The following is a 12,343-nucleotide window of genomic DNA, read 5'->3' on the forward strand; positions in this document are numbered from 1 at the left end:
GGGGAATACAGAAGGAGAAGGAAGTGGGGCAGGATGTTTATGAGGGGGAATACAGAAGGAGAAGGAAGTGGGGCAGGATGTTTATGAGGGTGAATACAGAAGGAGAAGGAAGTGGGGCAGGATGTTTATGAGGGGGAATACAGAAGGAGAAGGAAGTGGGGCAGGATGTTTATGAGGGTGAATACAGAAGGAGAAGGAAGTGGGGCAGGATGTTTATGAGGGTGAATATAGAAGGAGAAGGAAGTGGGGCAGGATGTTTATGAGGGTGAATACAGAAGGAGAAGGAAGTGGGGCAGGATGTTTATGAGGGTGAATACAGAAGGAGAAGGAAGTGGGGCAGGATGTTTATGAGGGGGAATACAGAAGGAGAAGGAAGTGGGGCAGGATGTTTATGAGGGTGAATACAGAAGGAGAAGGAAGTGGGGCAGGATGTTTATGAGGGGGAATACAGAAGGAGAAGGAAGTGGGGCAGGATGTTTATGAGGGGGAATACAGAAGGAGAAGGAAGTGGGGCAGGATGTTTATGAGGGTGAATACAGAAGGAGAAGGAAGTGGGGCAGGATGTTTATGAGGGGGAATACAGAAGGAGAAGGAAGTGGGGCAGGATGTTTATGAGGGGGAATACAGAAGGAGAAGGAAGTGGGGCAGGATGTTTATGAGGGGGAATACAGAAGGAGAAGGAAGTGGGACAGGATGTTTATGAGGGGGAATACAGAAGGAGAAGGAAGTGGGGCAGGATGTTTATGAGGGTGAATACAGAAGGAGAAGGAAGTGGGGCAGGATGTTTATGAGGGGGAATACAGAAGGAGAAGGAAGTGGGGCAGGATGTTTATGAGGGGGAATACAGAAGGAGAAGGAAGTGGGGCAGGATGTTTATGAGGGGGAATACAGAAGGAGAAGGAAGTGGGACAGGATGTTTATGAGGGGGAATACAGAAGGAGAAGGAAGTGGGACAGGATGTTTATGAGGGGGAATACAGAAGGAGAAGGAAGTGGGGCAGGATGTTTATGAGGGTGAATACAGAAGGAGAAGGAAGTGGGGCAGGATGTTTATGAGGGGGAATACAGAAGGAGAAGGAAGTGGGGCAGGAGGTTTATGAGGGGGAATACAGAAGGAGAAGGAAGTGGGGCAGGATGTTTATGAGGGGGAATACAGAAGGAGAAGGAAGTGGGGCAGGATGTTTATGAGGGTGAATACAGAAGGAGAAGGAAGTGGGGCAGGATGTTTATGAGGGGGAATACAGAAGGAGAAGGAAGTGGGGCAGGATGTTTATGAGGGGGAATACAGAAGGAGAAGGAAGTGGGGCAGGATGTTTATGAGGGTGAATACAGAAGGAGAAGGAAGTGGGGCAGGATGTTTATGAGGGTGAATATAGAAGGAGAAGGAAGTGGGGCAGGATGTTTATGAGGGTGAATACAGAAGGAGAAGGAAGTGGGGCAGGATGTTTATGAGGGTGAATATAGAAGGAGAAGGAAGTGGGGCAGGATGTTTATGAGGGTGAATATAGAAGGAGAAGGAAGTGGGGCAGGATGTTTATGAGGGAAATACAGAAGGAGAAGGAAGTGGGGCAGGATGTTTATGAGGGTGAATACAGAAGGAGAAGGAAGTGGGGCAGGATGTTTATGAGGGTGAATACAGAAGGAGAATGAAGTGGGGCAGGATGTTTATGAGGGTGAATACAGAAGGAGAAGGAAGTGGGGCAGGATGTTTATGAGGGGGAATACAGAAGGAGAAGGAAGTGGGGCAGGATGTTTATGAGGGTGAATACAGGAGGAGAAGGAAGTGGGGCAGGATGTTTATGAGGGTGAATACAGAAGGAGAAGGAAGTGGGGCAGGATGTTTATGAGGGTGAATACAGAAGGAGAAGGAAGTGGGGCAGGATGTTTATGAGGGGGAATACAGAAGGAGAAGGAAGTGGGGCAGGATGTTTATGAGGGGGAATACAGAAGGAGAAGGAAGTGGGGCAGGATGTTTATGAGGGTGAATACAGAAGGAGAAGGAAGTGGGGCAGGATGTTTATGAGGGGGAATACAGAAGGAGAAGGAAGTGGGGCAGGATGTTTATGAGGGTGAATACAGAAGGAGAAGGAAGTGGGACAGGATGTTTATGAGGGTGAATACAGAAGGAGAAGGAAGTGGGGCAGGATGTTTATGAGGGTGAATACAGAAGGAGAAGGAAGTGGGACGGGATGTTTATGAGGGGGAATACAGAAGGAGAAGGAAGTGGGGCAGGATGTTTATGAGGGTGAATACAGAAGGAGAAGGAAGTGGGACAGGATGTTTATGAGGGTGAATACAGAAGGAGAAGGAAGTGGGACAGGATGTTTATGAGGGGGAATATAGAAGGAGAAGGAAGTGGGGCAGGATGTTTATGAGGGTGAATACAGAAGGAGAAGGAATTGGGACAGGATGTTTATGAGGGTGAATACAGAAGGAGAAGGAAGTGGGACAGGATGTTTATGAGGGGGAATACAGAAGGAGAAGGAAGTGGGGCAGGATGTTTATGAGGGTGAATACAGAAGGAGAAGGAAGTGGGACAGGATGTTTATGAGGGGGAATACAGAAGGAGAAGGAAGTGGGGCAGGATGTTTATGAGGGTGAATACAAAAGGAGAAGTAAGTGGGACAGGATGTTTATGAGGGGGAATACAGAAGGAGAAGGAAGTGGGGCAGGATGTTTATGAGGGTGAATACAGAAGGAGAAGGAAGTGGGACAGGATGTTTATGAGGGTGAATACAGAAGGAGAAGGAAGTGGGACAGGATGTTTATGAGGGGGAATACAGAAGGAGAAGGAAGTGGGGCAGGATGTTTATGAGGGTGAATACAGAAGGAGAAGGAAGTGGGGCAGGATGTTTATGAGGGTGAATACAGAAGGAGAAGGAAGTGGGACAGGATGTTTATGAGGGGGAATACAGAAGGAGAAGGAAGTGGGGCAGGATGTTTATGAGGGGGAATACAGAAGGAGAAGGAAGTGGGGCAGGATGTTTATGAGGGTGAATACAGAAGGAGAGGGAAGTGGGGCAGGATGTTTATGAGGGGGAATACAGAAGGAGAAGGAAGTGGGGCAGGATGTTTATGAGGGTGAATACAGAAGGAGAAGGAAGTGGGGCAGGATGTTTATGAGGGGGAATACAGAAGGAGAAGGAAGTGGGGCAGGATGTTTATGAGGGGGAATACAGAAGGAGAAGGAAGTGGGGCAGGATGTTTATGAGGGTGAATACAGAAGGAGAAGGAAGTGGGGCAGGATGTTTATGAGGGTGAATATAGAAGGAGAAGGAAGTGGGGCAGGATGTTTATGAGGGGAATACAGAAGGAGAAGGAAGTGGGGCAGGATGTTTATGAGGGTGAATACAGAAGGAGAAGGAAGTGGGGCAGGATGTTTATGAGGGTGAATATAGAAGGAGAAGGAAGTGGGGCAGGATGTTTATGAGGGGAATACAGAAGGAGAAGGAAGTGGGGCAGGATGTTTATGAGGGTGAATACAGAAGGAGAAGGAAGTGGGGCAGGATGTTTATGAGGGTGAATACAGAAGGAGAATGAAGTGGGGCAGGATGTTTATGAGGGTGAATACAGAAGGAGAAGGAAGTGGGGCAGGATGTTTATGAGGGGGAATACAGAAGGAGAAGGAAGTGGGGCAGGATGTTTATGAGGGTGAATACAGGAGGAGAAGGAAGTGGGGCAGGATGTTTATGAGGGTGAATACAGAAGGAGAAGGAAGTGGGGCAGGATGTTTATGAGGGTGAATACAGAAGGAGAAGGAAGTGGGGCAGGATGTTTATGAGGGGGAATACAGAAGGAGAAGGAAGTGGGGCAGGATGTTTATGAGGGGGAATACAGAAGGAGAAGGAAGTGGGGCAGGATGTTTATGAGGGTGAATACAGAAGGAGAAGGAAGTGGGGCAGGATGTTTATGAGGGGGAATACAGAAGGAGAAGGAAGTGGGGCAGGATGTTTATGAGGGTGAATACAGAAGGAGAAGGAAGTGGGACAGGATGTTTATGAGGGTGAATACAGAAGGAGAAGGAAGTGGGGCAGGATGTTTATGAGGGTATATACAGAAGGAGAAGGAAGTGGGACAGGATGTTTATGAGGGGGAATACAGAAGGAGAAGGAAGTGGGGCAGGATGTTTATGAGGGTGAATACAGAAGGAGAAGGAAGTGGGACAGGATGTTTATGAGGGGGAATATAGAAGGAGAAGGAAGTGGGGCAGGATGTTTATGAGGGTGAATACAGAAGGAGAAGGAATTGGGACAGGATGTTTATGAGGGTGAATACAGAAGGAGAAGGAAGTGGGACAGGATGTTTATGAGGGGGAATACAGAAGGAGAAGGAAGTGGGGCAGGATGTTTATGAGGGTGAATACAGAAGGAGAAGGAAGTGGGACAGGATGTTTATGAGGGGGAATACAGAAGGAGAAGGAAGTGGGGCAGGATGTTTATGAGGGTGAATACAAAAGGAGAAGTAAGTGGGACAGGATGTTTATGAGGGGGAATACAGAAGGAGAAGGAAGTGGGGCAGGATGTTTATGAGGGTGAATACAGAAGGAGAAGGAAGTGGGACAGGATGTTTATGAGGGTGAATACAGAAGGAGAAGGAAGTGGGACAGGATGTTTATGAGGGGGAATACAGAAGGAGAAGGAAGTGGGGCAGGATGTTTATGAGGGTGAATACAGAAGGAGAAGGAAGTGGGGCAGGATGTTTATGAGGGTGAATACAGAAGGAGAAGGAAGTGGGACAGGATGTTTATGAGGGGGAATACAGAAGGAGAAGGAAGTGGGGCAGGATGTTTATGAGGGGGAATACAGAAGGAGAAGGAAGTGGGGCAGGATGTTTATGAGGGTGAATACAGAAGGAGAGGGAAGTGGGGCAGGATGTTTATGAGGGTGAATACAGAAGGAGAAGGAAGTGGGGCAGGACGTTTATGAGGGTGAATACAGAAGGAGAAGGAAGTGGGGCAGGATGTTTATGAGGGGGAATACAGAAGGAGAAGGAAGTGGGGCAGGATGTTTATGAGGGTGAATACAGAAGGAGAAGGAAGTGGGGCAGGATGTTTATGAGGGTGAATACAGAAGGAGAAGGAAGTGGGGCAGGATGTTTATGAGGGTGAATACAGAAGGAGAAGGAAGTGGGGCAGGATGTTTATGAGGGGGAATACAGAAGGAGAAGGAAGTGGGGCAGGACGTTTATGAGGGGGAATACAGAAGGAGAAGGAAGTGGGGCAGGATGTTTATGAGGGGGAATACAGAAGGAGAAGGAAGTGGGACAGGATGTTTATGAGGGGGAATACAGAAGGAGAAGGAAGTGGGGCAGGATGTTTATGAGGGGGAATACAGAAGGAGAAGGAAGTGGGGCAGGATGTTTATGAGGGGGAATACAGAAGGAGAAGGAAGTGGGACAGGATGTTTATGAGGGGGAATACAGAAGGAGAAGGAAGTGGGGCAGGATGTTTATGAGGGTGAATACAGAAGGAGAAGGAAGTGGGGCAGGATGTTTATGAGGGGGAATACAGAAGGAGAAGGAAGTGGGGCAGGATGTTTATGAGGGGGAATACAGAAGGAGAAGGAAGTGGGGCAGGATGTTTATGAGGGGGAATACAGAAGGAGAAGGAAGTGGGACAGGATGTTTATGAGGGGGAATACAGAAGGAGAAGGAAGTGGGACAGGATGTTTATGAGGGGGAATACAGAAGGAGAAGGAAGTGGGGCAGGATGTTTATGAGGGGGAATACAGAAGGAGAAGGAAGTGGGGCAGGATGTTTATGAGGGGGAATACAGAAGGAGAAGGAAGTGGGACAGGATGTTTATGAGGGGGAATACAGAAGGAGAAGGAAGTGGGACAGGATGTTTATGAGGGGGAATACAGAAGGAGAAGGAAGTGGGGCAGGATGTTTATGAGGGTGAATACAGAAGGAGAAGGAAGTGGGGCAGGATGTTTATGAGGGGGAATACAGAAGGAGAAGGAAGTGGGGCAGGAGGTTTATGAGGGGGAATACAGAAGGAGAAGGAAGTGGGGCAGGATGTTTATGAGGGGGAATACAGAAGGAGAAGGAAGTGGGGCAGGATGTTTATGAGGGTGAATACAGAAGGAGAAGGAAGTGGGGCAGGATGTTTATGAGGGGGAATACAGAAGGAGAAGGAAGTGGGGCAGGATGTTTATGAGGGGGAATACAGAAGGAGAAGGAAGTGGGGCAGGATGTTTATGAGGGGGAATACAGAAGGAGAAGGAAGTGGGGCAGGATGTTTATGAGGGTGAATATAGAAGGAGAAGGAAGTGGGGCAGGATGTTTATGAGGGTGAATACAGAAGGAGAAGGAAGTGGGACAGGATGTTTATGAGGGTGAATATAGAAGGAGAAGGAAGTGGGGCAGGATGTTTATGAGGGTGAATATAGAAGGAGAAGGAAGTGGGGCAGGATGTTTATGAGGGGAATACAGAAGGAGAAGGAAGTGGGGCAGGATGTTTATGAGGGTGAATACAGAAGGAGAAGGAAGTGGGGCAGGATGTTTATGAGGGTGAATACAGAAGGAGAATGAAGTGGGGCAGGATGTTTATGAGGGTGAATACAGAAGGAGAAGGAAGTGGGGCAGGATGTTTATGAGGGGGAATACAGAAGGAGAAGGAAGTGGGGCAGGATGTTTATGAGGGTGAATACAGGAGGAGAAGGAAGTGGGGCAGGATGTTTATGAGGGTGAATACAGAAGGAGAAGGAAGTGGGGCAGGATGTTTATGAGGGTGAATACAGAAGGAGAAGGAAGTGGGGCAGGATGTTTATGAGGGGGAATACAGAAGGAGAAGGAAGTGGGGCAGGATGTTTATGAGGGTGAATACAGAAGGAGAAGGAAGTGGGGCAGGATGTTTATGAGGGTGAATACAGAAGGAGAAGGAATTGGGACAGGATGTTTATGAGGGTGAATACAGAAGGAGAAGGAAGTGGGACAGGATGTTTATGAGGGGGAATACAGAAGGAGAAGGAAGTGGGGCAGGATGTTTATGAGGGTGAATACAGAAGGAGAAGGAAGTGGGACAGGATGTTTATGAGGGGGAATACAGAAGGAGAAGGAAGTGGGGCAGGATGTTTATGAGGGTGAATACAAAAGGAGAAGTAAGTGGGACAGGATGTTTATGAGGGGGAATACAGAAGGAGAAGGAAGTGGGGCAGGATGTTTATGAGGGTGAATACAGAAGGAGAAGGAAGTGGGACAGGATGTTTATGAGGGTGAATACAGAAGGAGAAGGAAGTGGGACAGGATGTTTATGAGGGGGAATACAGAAGGAGAAGGAAGTGGGGCAGGATGTTTATGAGGGTGAATACAGAAGGAGAAGGAAGTGGGGCAGGATGTTTATGAGGGTGAATACAGAAGGAGAAGGAAGTGGGACAGGATGTTTATGAGGGGGAATACAGAAGGAGAAGGAAGTGGGGCAGGATGTTTATGAGGGGGAATACAGAAGGAGAAGGAAGTGGGGCAGGATGTTTATGAGGGTGAATACAGAAGGAGAGGGAAGTGGGGCAGGATGTTTATGAGGGGGAATACAGAAGGAGAAGGAAGTGTGGCAGGATGTATATGAGGGTGAATAAAGAAGGAGAAGGAAGTGGGGCAGGATGTTTATGAGGGGGAATACAGAAGGAGAAGGAAGTGGGGCAGGATGTTTATGAGGGGGAATACAGAAGGAGAAGGAAGTGGGGCAGGATGTTTATGAGGGTGAATACAGAAGGAGAAGGAAGTGGGGCAGGATGTTTATGAGGGTGAATATAGAAGGAGAAGGAAGTGGGGCAGGATGTTTATGAGGGGAATACAGAAGGAGAAGGAAGTGGGGCAGGATGTTTATGAGGGTGAATACAGAAGGAGAAGGAAGTGGGGCAGGATGTTTATGAGGTTGAATATAGAAGGAGAAGGAAGTGGGGCAGGATGTTTATGAGGGGAATACAGAAGGAGAAGGAAGTGGGGCAGGATGTTTATGAGGGTGAATACAGAAGGAGAAGGAAGTGGGGCAGGATGTTTATGAGGGTGAATACAGAAGGAGAATGAAGTGGGGCAGGATGTTTATGAGGGTGAATACAGAAGGAGAAGGAAGTGGGGCAGGATGTTTATGAGGGGGAATACAGAAGGAGAAGGAAGTGGGGCAGGATGTTTATGAGGGTGAATACAGGAGGAGAAGGAAGTGGGGCAGGATGTTTATGAGGGTGAATACAGAAGGAGAAGGAAGTGGGGCAGGATGTTTATGAGGGTGAATACAGAAGGAGAAGGAAGTGGGGCAGGATGTTTATGAGGGGGAATACAGAAGGAGAAGGAAGTGGGGCAGGATGTTTATGAGGGGGAATACAGAAGGAGAAGGAAGTGGGGCAGGATGTTTATGAGGGTGAATACAGAAGGAGAAGGAAGTGGGGCAGGATGTTTATGAGGGGGAATACAGAAGGAGAAGGAAGTGGGGCAGGATGTTTATGAGGGTGAATACAGAAGGAGAAGGAAGTGGGACAGGATGTTTATGAGGGTGAATACAGAAGGAGAAGGAAGTGGGGCAGGATGTTTATGAGGGTGAATACAGAAGGAGAAGGAAGTGGGACAGGATGTTTATGAGGGGGAATACAGAAGGAGAAGGAAGTGGGGCAGGATGTTTATGAGGGTGAATACAGAAGGAGAAGGAAGTGGGACAGGATGTTTATGAGGGTGAATACAGAAGGAGAAGGAAGTGGGACAGGATGTTTATGAGGGGGAATATAGAAGGAGAAGGAAGTGGGGCAGGATGTTTATGAGGGTGAATACAGAAGGAGAAGGAATTGGGACAGGATGTTTATGAGGGTGAATACAGAAGGAGAAGGAAGTGGGACAGGATGTTTATGAGGGGGAATACAGAAGGAGAAGGAAGTGGGGCAGGATGTTTATGTTGGTGAATACAGAAGGAGAAGGAAGTGGGACAGGATGTTTATGAGGGGGAATACAGAAGGAGAAGGAAGTGGGGCAGGATGTTTATGAGGGTGAATACAAAAGGAGAAGTAAGTGGGACAGGATGTTTATGAGGGGGAATACAGAAGGAGAAGGAAGTGGGGCAGGATGTTTATGAGGGTGAATACAGAAGGAGAAGGAAGTGGGACAGGATGTTTATGAGGGTGAATACAGAAGGAGAAGGAAGTGGGACAGGATGTTTATGAGGGGGAATACAGAAGGAGAAGGAAGTGGGGCAGGATGTTTATGAGGGTGAATACAGAAGGAGAAGGAAGTGGGGCAGGATGTTTATGAGGGTGAATACAGAAGGAGAAGGAAGTGGGACAGGATGTTTATGAGGGGGAATACAGAAGGAGAAGGAAGTGGGGCAGGATGTTTATGAGGGGGAATACAGAAGGAGAAGGAAGTGGGGCAGGATGTTTATGAGGGTGAATACAGAAGGAGAGGGAAGTGGGGCAGGATGTTTATGAGGGTGAATACAGAAGGAGAAGGAAGTGGGGCAGGACGTTTATGAGGGTGAATACAGAAGGAGAAGGAAGTGGGGCAGGATGTTTATGAGGGGGAATACAGAAGGAGAAGGAAGTGGGGCAGGATTTTTATGAGGGTGAATACAGAAGGAGAAGGAAGTGGGGCAGGATGTTTATGAGGGTGAATACAGAAGGAGAAGGAAGTGGGGCAGGATGTTTATGAGGGTGAATACAGAAGGAGAAGGAAGTGGGGCAGGATGTTTATGAGGGGGAATACAGAAGGAGAAGGAAGTGGGGCAGGACGTTTATGAGGGGGAATACAGAAGGAGAAGGAAGTGGGACAGGATGTTTATGAGGGTGAATATAGAAGGAGAAGGAAGTGGGGCAGGATGTTTATGAGGGTGAATACAGAAGGAGAAGGAAGTGGGGCAGGATGTTTATGAGGGGGAATACAGAAGGAGAAGGAAGTGGGGCAGGATGTTTATGAGGGTGAATACAGAAGGAGAAGGAAGTGGGACAGGATGTTTATGAGGGTGAATACAGAAGGAGAAGGAAGTGGGGCAGGATGTTTATGAGGGTGAATACAGAAGGAGAAGGAAGTGGGACAGGATGTTTATGAGGGGGAATACAGAAGGAGAAGGAAGTGGGGCAGGATGTTTATGAGGGTGAATACAGAAGGAGAAGGAAGTGGGACAGGATGTTTATGAGGGTGAATACAGAAGGAGAAGGAAGTGGGACAGGATGTTTATGAGGGGGAATATAGAAGGAGAAGGAAGTGGGGCAGGATGTTTATGAGGGTGAATACAGAAGGAGAAGGAATTGGGACAGGATGTTTATGAGGGTGAATACAGAAGGAGAAGGAAGTGGGACAGGATGTTTATGAGGGGGAATACAGAAGGAGAAGGAAGTGGGGCAGGATGTTTATGAGGGTGAATACAGAAGGAGAAGGAAGTGGGACAGGATGTTTATGAGGGGGAATACAGAAGGAGAAGGAAGTGGGGCAGGATGTTTATGAGGGTGAATACAAAAGGAGAAGTAAGTGGGACAGGATGTTTATGAGGGGGAATACAGAAGGAGAAGGAAGTGGGGCAGGATGTTTATGAGGGTGAATACAGAAGGAGAAGGAAGTGGGACAGGATGTTTATGAGGGTGAATACAGAAGGAGAAGGAAGTGGGACAGGATGTTTATGAGGGGGAATACAGAAGGAGAAGGAAGTGGGGCAGGATGTTTATGAGGGTGAATACAGAAGGAGAAGGAAGTGGGGCAGGATGTTTATGAGGGTGAATACAGAAGGAGAAGGAAGTGGGACAGGATGTTTATGAGGGGGAATACAGAAGGAGAAGGAAGTGGGGCAGGATGTTTATGAGGGGGAATACAGAAGGAGAAGGAAGTGGGGCAGGATGTTTATGAGGGTGAATACAGAAGGAGAGGGAAGTGGGGCAGGATGTTTATGAGGGTGAATACAGAAGGAGAAGGAAGTGGGGCAGGACGTTTATGAGGGTGAATACAGAAGGAGAAGGAAGTGGGGCAGGATGTTTATGAGGGGGAATACAGAAGGAGAAGGAAGTGGGGCAGGATGTTTATGAGGGTGAATACAGAAGGAGAAGGAAGTGGGGCAGGATGTTTATGAGGGTGAATACAGAAGGAGAAGGAAGTGGGGCAGGATGTTTATGAGGGTGAATACAGAAGGAGAAGGAAGTGGGGCAGGATGTTTATGAGGGGGAATACAGAAGGAGAAGGAAGTGGGGCAGGACGTTTATGAGGGGGAATACAGAAGGAGAAGGAAGTGGGACAGGATGTTTATGAGGGTGAATACAGAAGGAGAAGGAAGTGGGACAGGACGTTTATGAGGGTGAATACAGAAGGAGAAGGAAGTGGGACAGGACGTTTATGAGGGTGAATACAGAAGGAGAAGGAAGTGGGACAGGACGTTTATGAGGGTGAATACAGAAGGAGAAGGAAGTGGGACAGGATGTTTATGAGGGTGAATACAGAAGGAGAAGGAAGTGGGGCAGGATGTTTATGAGGGGGAATACAGAAGGAGAAGGAAGTGGGGCAGGATGTTTATGAGGGGGAATACAGAAGGAGAAGGAAGTGGGGCAGGACGTTTATGAGGGTGAATACAGAAGGAGAAGGAAGTGGGGCAGGATGTTTATGAGGGGGAATACAGAAGGAGAAGGAAGTGGGGCAGGATGTTTATGAGGGGGAATACAGAAGGAGAAGGAAGTGGGGCAGGATGTTTATGAGGGTGAATACAGAAGGAGAAGGAAGTGGGGCAGGATGTTTATGAGGTTGAATACAGAAGGAGAAGGAATTGGGGCAGGATGTTTATGAGGGTGAATACAGAAGGAGAAGGAAGTGGGGCAGGATGTTTATGAGGGGGAATACAGAAGGAGAAGGAAGTGGGACAGGATGTTTATGAGGGGGAATACAGAAGGAGAAGGAAGTGGGGCAGGATGTTTATGAGGGGGAATACAGAAGGAGAAGGAAGTGGGGCAGGATGTTTATGAGGGGAATACAGAAGGAGAAGGAAGTGGGGCAGGATGTTTATGAGGGTGAATACAGAAGGAGAAGGAAGTGGGGCAGGATGTTTATGAGGTTGAATACAGAAGGAGAAGGAAGTGGGGCAGGATGTTTATGAGGGTGAATATAGAAGGAGAGGAAGTGGGGCAGGATGTTTATGAGGGTGAATACAGAAGGAGAAGGAAGTGGGGCAGGATGTTTATGAGGGTGAATATAGAAGGAGAAGGAAGTGGGGCAGGATGTTTATGAGGGTGAATACAGAAGGAGAAGGAAGTGGGGCAGGATGTTTATGAGGGGGAATACAGAAGGAGAAGGAAGTGGGGCAGGATGTTTATGAGGGGGAATACAGAAGGAGAAGGAAGTGGGACAGGATGTTTATGAGGGGGAATACAGAAGGAGAAGGAAGTGGGACA

The sequence above is a fragment of the Coregonus lavaretus genome (assembly GCF_964263955.1).
Source record: "Coregonus lavaretus genome assembly, contig: HAP1_SCAFFOLD_2261, whole genome shotgun sequence".
NCBI classification, from domain to species: Eukaryota; Metazoa; Chordata; class Actinopteri; order Salmoniformes; family Salmonidae; genus Coregonus; species Coregonus lavaretus.